This window comes from Equus asinus, chromosome 6 (genome assembly GCF_041296235.1).
Source record: "Equus asinus isolate D_3611 breed Donkey chromosome 6, EquAss-T2T_v2, whole genome shotgun sequence".
Lineage (NCBI taxonomy): Eukaryota > Metazoa > Chordata > Mammalia > Perissodactyla > Equidae > Equus > Equus asinus.
In genome coordinates, this window is record NC_091795.1 from 45091650 (window position 1) to 45097649 (window position 6000).

Here is a 6000-nt window from a genome sequence, read left to right on the forward strand (position 1 = left end):
TCTTCCAGAGTATCTGATAGAAAGGCAGAGGGATTAGTAGGTGGGAGAAATGTGAAAACTACGTATTTTAATCTATTGAAACATTTGATGAGTAAATATTTTCAATTTTGAAAAAGGAGGTTTCAAGCTAGTGACTCATCTCTCAGAGCTTTAGGATTTGTTTTGGGGGGTGGAAACAATTTCCCGACTTTTGTAATTTTCCTTTTTAGTTTTTTTTTTTTTTGGAGTTTGGAATGACTCAAGGCAGGGCTGGGGGAAACGTGGCCTAGTGTGCCTGCACACACCTTCCCACAGAAGAGCGGGAAGATGAGCCCCAGATCAGAAGCTGGAGCATCTGAGTCCCACAGACATGCTGGTTGAGCCTAAGAGGTCACTGCCTTTCTAGGGCTCAGTTTCCTGGTGTCTGAAACAAGGAGTTAGGCTGGTAGAATTCTAAAGCCCCTTAAGATTTATGGTTGGTACCTCTACTTTATACTCTTTTTTTTAAAAAAAGTATATGTGTGTGTGTTTTCCTTGGGGCTAAGAGGTAAGCTTGAACCAAGGGAGATGGGAGGAGATGAAGATGAAGTAAACAGGAAATCTTAACAGCTAATCTGCCACGTTAAGTGATCTCTCCTGGCGTGTACTGTTCTACTTAGGATTGGACTCGAGCCCAGTCTCTTTGGCCACTTCTTGCATAGCTCTCCTCCTACTCCAAAATTTGAGTGCTCAGCTATATCAAGCTGCTGAGTTATAACTTTGCCCCTCAGCCATCTGGAAGGGCTATTTTTACACAAGTTGTAGCCACGTCTCTCTACTTCTAAGCATCAGATGGCTACCCAGAAGCTTGAGGAACTAGGCCGTTCTTCTAACCATGAGAATGACTAAAACACTTTTTGAGCAGGTGGAAGAATAGAAAGGCCTTGAATTTATATTTTGTGACACCTCGCGCATTGAGAAGTCACTTATCTAGCCATCTGAACTATCGGATCACAGATGAGAACAGAAAACAGGCCCAAAACTAAGGATCCCAGTCACAGATGTCATGAAGGCCGTTCTCAGAAAGCTTGGGTCTTCCCACAAGACCTCAGCACTCCCATTTTAGAGACAGTTCTAACTTATGGGGTGATCTGATTTCCAGCTCTTAGGAAATTGGAAACAGAATAATTAGAGGAAAGAAGACAATTTGTAGAGGTAGATATACTGAAAATAAATTTTTTCACAGAAAGAGGACAAAGAAAAAACATAAAAAGCAGATAAAGTCAGTCAAAAAGTATAATAGATAGGGACATCCCTCTACTATAGGGACATAATCCTGCACTAAACCACAGTAGTTTCTGTGGATATCAAGTAAAAGTTGATATATGTAATAATGACCGTTGTTGATTTAGCAAGATGATCCATCATCTTCAGAAGGGTATCATCATAACTCAGATTCTAGAGCCGAGATGCTTCAGTTCAAATCCTGGCTCAGCCACTTATTAACTGTGTGGCCTTAGGCAAGTCACTTAATATCTCTGTGCTTCAAATTTTCTCATTTGGAAATGGAGATAATAATAGTATTTACCTTATGGAATGGTTGTGAGGATTAAATAAGTTAATGTATGTAAAACCTTTAGAACTCTGGCACATAACCTTATTATTTAGTACATTTTGTTTAAAAAGACAGAAAGGACAAAATACATTGTCAAATAAAACTATTAATAAATGCCAAGAGAAAAACTGAAGGTGTTTAATGAATTGAATTTGAAATAATGGTCGAAGTTTGTGCTCTATTTTTATACAAAAAAAAAAAAAACGCATGTAGAGACAACTATGTTTTGTTGTGTTTTTTTTTTGAGGAAGATTAGCCCTGAGCTAACGTCTACTGCCAATCCTCCTCTTTTTGCTGAGGAAGAGTGGCCCTGAGCTAACATCTGTGCCCATCTTCCTCTATTTTATATGTGGGATGCCTGCAGCAGCATGGCTTGGTAAGCAGTGTGCAGGTCTGTGCCTGTGATCCGAACTAGCAAACCCTGGGCCACCAAACTGGAGCGTGCAGACTTAACTGCTACGCCACCAGGCCGACCCTGAGACAAAATTTTTAATTATTTAAAAATAAATAGTTTGAAGTAGTTTTTCTTTCTTGCTTAAGGAAGAACACCCTGAACTAACATCTGTGCCAATCTTCCTCTACCTTTTTGTATGTGGGTCGCCACCACAGCATAGCTGCTGCTGAGTGGTGTAGGTCCATGCCTGGGAACCAGACCTGGGCTGCTGAAGCGGAGTGTGCTGATCTTAATCACTAGGCCATGGGACTGGTCCCCTGAAGCTGTATATTTTAAGGTATGCTAGGAAAAGACCTTCTCCACAAACAGCCCACATAATGTCTGTTTTATGAAGACCCAGTTTTGAATAATATGCAAACATCAGGACAGAATCAGAGAACTTAAAATCTGGTAAGGGTCAAGAATGATGTCAAAAGGTCTATTTGTTACTTCTTTTAATCGTCCTAACAGCTCTGTGAGGTAGGCAGCACATGTCATACCTCTGTTTTACAGAGGGCAAATAAGTTTCAGACGTTGAAAAGTAAGGCTCAAGTTTAAACAGCTAATTTTATAAGAAACGACCTTATTTGATTCTCAGTTTTCTCACTTATGAAATGGTGACAATAATATCCACTTCTCAAAGTGTGTTAGGATTAAATACTATATCACGTGCAAAGTCCCTTCCATCTCTTCTCCCATTACCTTCCTCCTGACATATTTCATTTGAAACCATCTCCTGATGTGCCCAGCCTCCGGCGGAGTTTGTTTTTTTAACCTGCTGATTTTGCCTTCATTTATTTGCAGTCTAGTAGATCAATTGGTCTTTCCAAAGAAAATTAATATGGCTATATTAAATATATATATGACAATTATTGCCAGTAAATAGAGGTATTCAATTTCCAGGAACTCAGTATTCAGTGTAGAAACCTATACTACTTTACACAGCAAATTACTTAAGATGACCTTTTCTCTTTGGAGTTGTACTAACTATAGCACTAGATAAGATTAATTAAAATTTTTCCTTAACAAGTATGGTATTCCGTTCCCCATTTGCCAACTAATGAAAATTATGACAATGTTTTTAGTTCTACTCTAGCACTTTCACAGTAATCCTGACTGGCTCTCCCGACCGGCTGCAATGAATTTCTGGTTCTCCTTCAGAGGTACTAAGCCAGGACAGTCTTCTTGCCCCTGCACAGCCTGTTCCCTCTGCTTGGAATGCCCTGCTCCCTTTTCTACCTAGCAAATGCCTTCAAGTGTCAGCTTAAATGTCACCTCAGCTATGAAGTCTTTCCTGACTCCTCTAAAATCTTGAGTCAAGAATAATTTTGAAGTACTGTTTATTCAGATATTTTATTTTGTTACCCCATTTCTGAAAAGCGTCATCAGCTTCCATCTAACTTCTGCTTTTCTTAAGTTCTCTGGAAGGCTTCCATGTATTCTTACTGACTCAGTGAAAATGAGCTGACTCAATAAAAAGGTGATGAGATTCTAGAAAGAGCTGGCTGACTGGCTGGCTGGCTGACTGGCTGGCTGAAAAACCAGCCAGCAAGAAGTTTGGACTATATTAGCCTTTAGTGGGTTAGTTTTGCTCCCTTTAAAGGGGACTAAAAGAAGGAAAGTGGATGAGAAAGAAAAAGCTTCTGAATTCTCTTACTGACATTGCTTTAAGTGAATACGCCTTTTCATGTTCATGTTATTAGTGATGATGGCACTAAGGTGTGTGGTCCTTTAAGAAGTTTATTTATGTCGGGTAATCATTTATGCTGCTCACCAAATGTTTCCAGCCCTCCCCTGTCTAGGCACATGATAGGATTGTGTTTCCATGGCCTGGGGTAGGCCATGTGAGAGTGACTCAGGCCAATGAGTTGTGAGCAGAAATGACGTATATCACTTCCAGGCTGAAATAGCCAACTGTCTGTGCAACAGTAGCAGAGCTCTCTCTCCCTTTACCACGGCAACCAGCTACTTCCAAAGATGATCCATCATCCTGGGTCCTGGAGTGAGAAGATATGGCGCCAACCTAGCCAACCTTTGTTGACCTGTAGCATAAGTGAGCAATCAACTTTTCTCCCCCACATTTTATTGTGAAAATGTTGAAATATACAGAAAAGCCGAAATAACTATACAGTGAACATCCACATATCCATCACCTGATTTCACAGTTAACATTTCGCTATATTTGCTTTATCACTGATCTGTTTATCCATCCTCCTATGCTGTATCAATTTATCTTTTTTATTTATTTATTGTTTTGGATGAATGAGAAACTATTGTAAAACACTACTAAGATTTAGGATTGTTTATTACTACCACATAACTTAAACTTTCCCAATCTACATATCTGGGGAGCCCTGCCCAGCGCCTCTCCTTTTCTGCTGAGGGTCCTAAAATGGAACTACTCCAAAAAGAAAAAAGGAACTGTTTTAAGTTAGTTCTAAGATATCATTTCCTGCCAGGGAAAATTTAAAGTCATGAGATGAATTAGGAGACAGATTAAATCATTTTTTTTCTTTCATGGGCTTAAAAAATAAGATAAACTCTGTCTGAAATAGTTTAAGTGGAGCTCTGTTTGGAGGCAGAGGGATGGATTAAACAGGGAAAGGAAAGGAAAAAATCACATTCATTGAGTGCCTGTTGTGTGGCAGGCATTTTATATCCACTACCTTGTTAAACCTTCCAAACCACCCTATAAAGCATAGAGGATTTTCATTGTTAAAATGAAGATATTAAGCTCAGAGAGGTTAGGCTACCTGCCCAAGGTTGCACAGCTAGTGTGAAGAGGCACAATGAAAACCCAAATGACTCCAACACACTTACCCTTCTCTACAAGTCTATGAACGCCTGGTCTCTGTACAGCCCCAGGAGCTGATGTTTCTCTCCCACTGAAAATCAGGCCGTTCCTAAAAATGGCATGGCCCATGAGGTAACAACAGTGTTAGTGGCAACCTCCCTCATTGTTTGAAGCAGAATTTTAAATGTCAAACTTATTTGACAAGAATATTTTTTGAATGTTCTGAAAAGTTTATCAAACCCATTAAACAGAGGAACATTGTGAACTTCCCAAAGCCGAAACAGTTGGTTTCTCCTCTGCCTTTATCAGTCACTTCCTCTGACAAAAAAACACGTACATACTAAAATACTAATATTTTTTCATTTTTTCAGCTCAAAGCCCAGTTGGAATCTTGATTTTCTCTCAGTTTAGTCTTCAGGCTTGTATTTTGTTGTGGAGTACATATGTGTGTATGTTTGTGTGCACACATGCTGTGTACTTATTTCTCCAAGTCTAGATGATTACACCTTGAAATTGAATGACTATGACCACACTGAGCATTTATGTTCAGAAGTTTCATGGCTGCAGTCTAATGATTTTGGATTCATGTTCGTTACACCCAAAAGCATGGATATGATGGATGTAACTTTACGTCCTCAGGTTCCCATGCAGGACAGGGATGCTTCTCCTGAGCTAGGTAGCTCTTGCTTGCCTGAGTAGGACAGAATAGCCAGCCAACTTGCCTGGGAAGACAACCTAAGAACCCACTTAGGACTTGGGATCATGGGAATTTGTCCTTACCCTGTACCTGGAATCCAACCCAAAATGACAAGTTCCTTCAAATATTGAACACTGTCTTTCTCAACTTTTCTATAGAGCTTAACTTTTCCATAATGATTTTTATGATATTCAGCCTTTAAAATAAAGCTTGGAAATACTTGAGGGGCAGCGAGAGGGAGTTTCCTGGGGAGATGGAAGTGTTCTGTATCCTGATAGTGGTGGCGGTTGCAGGAATCTATACGTGTGTTAAAACTCATAGAACTGTACACATCCACACACAGAGTTAATTTTATTGTATGTTTGTTTCTTAAAAAAAACAGTAAGACATAAATGCAAAGTGGTCTATGAGGCAAGAAATCAAGCTATCAGGGTCAGACCATCTCCACAAAGCATCAGGGACTCCTTCCAGAGAGGCAGACCCCTGAACAGACTTCCCCAGGG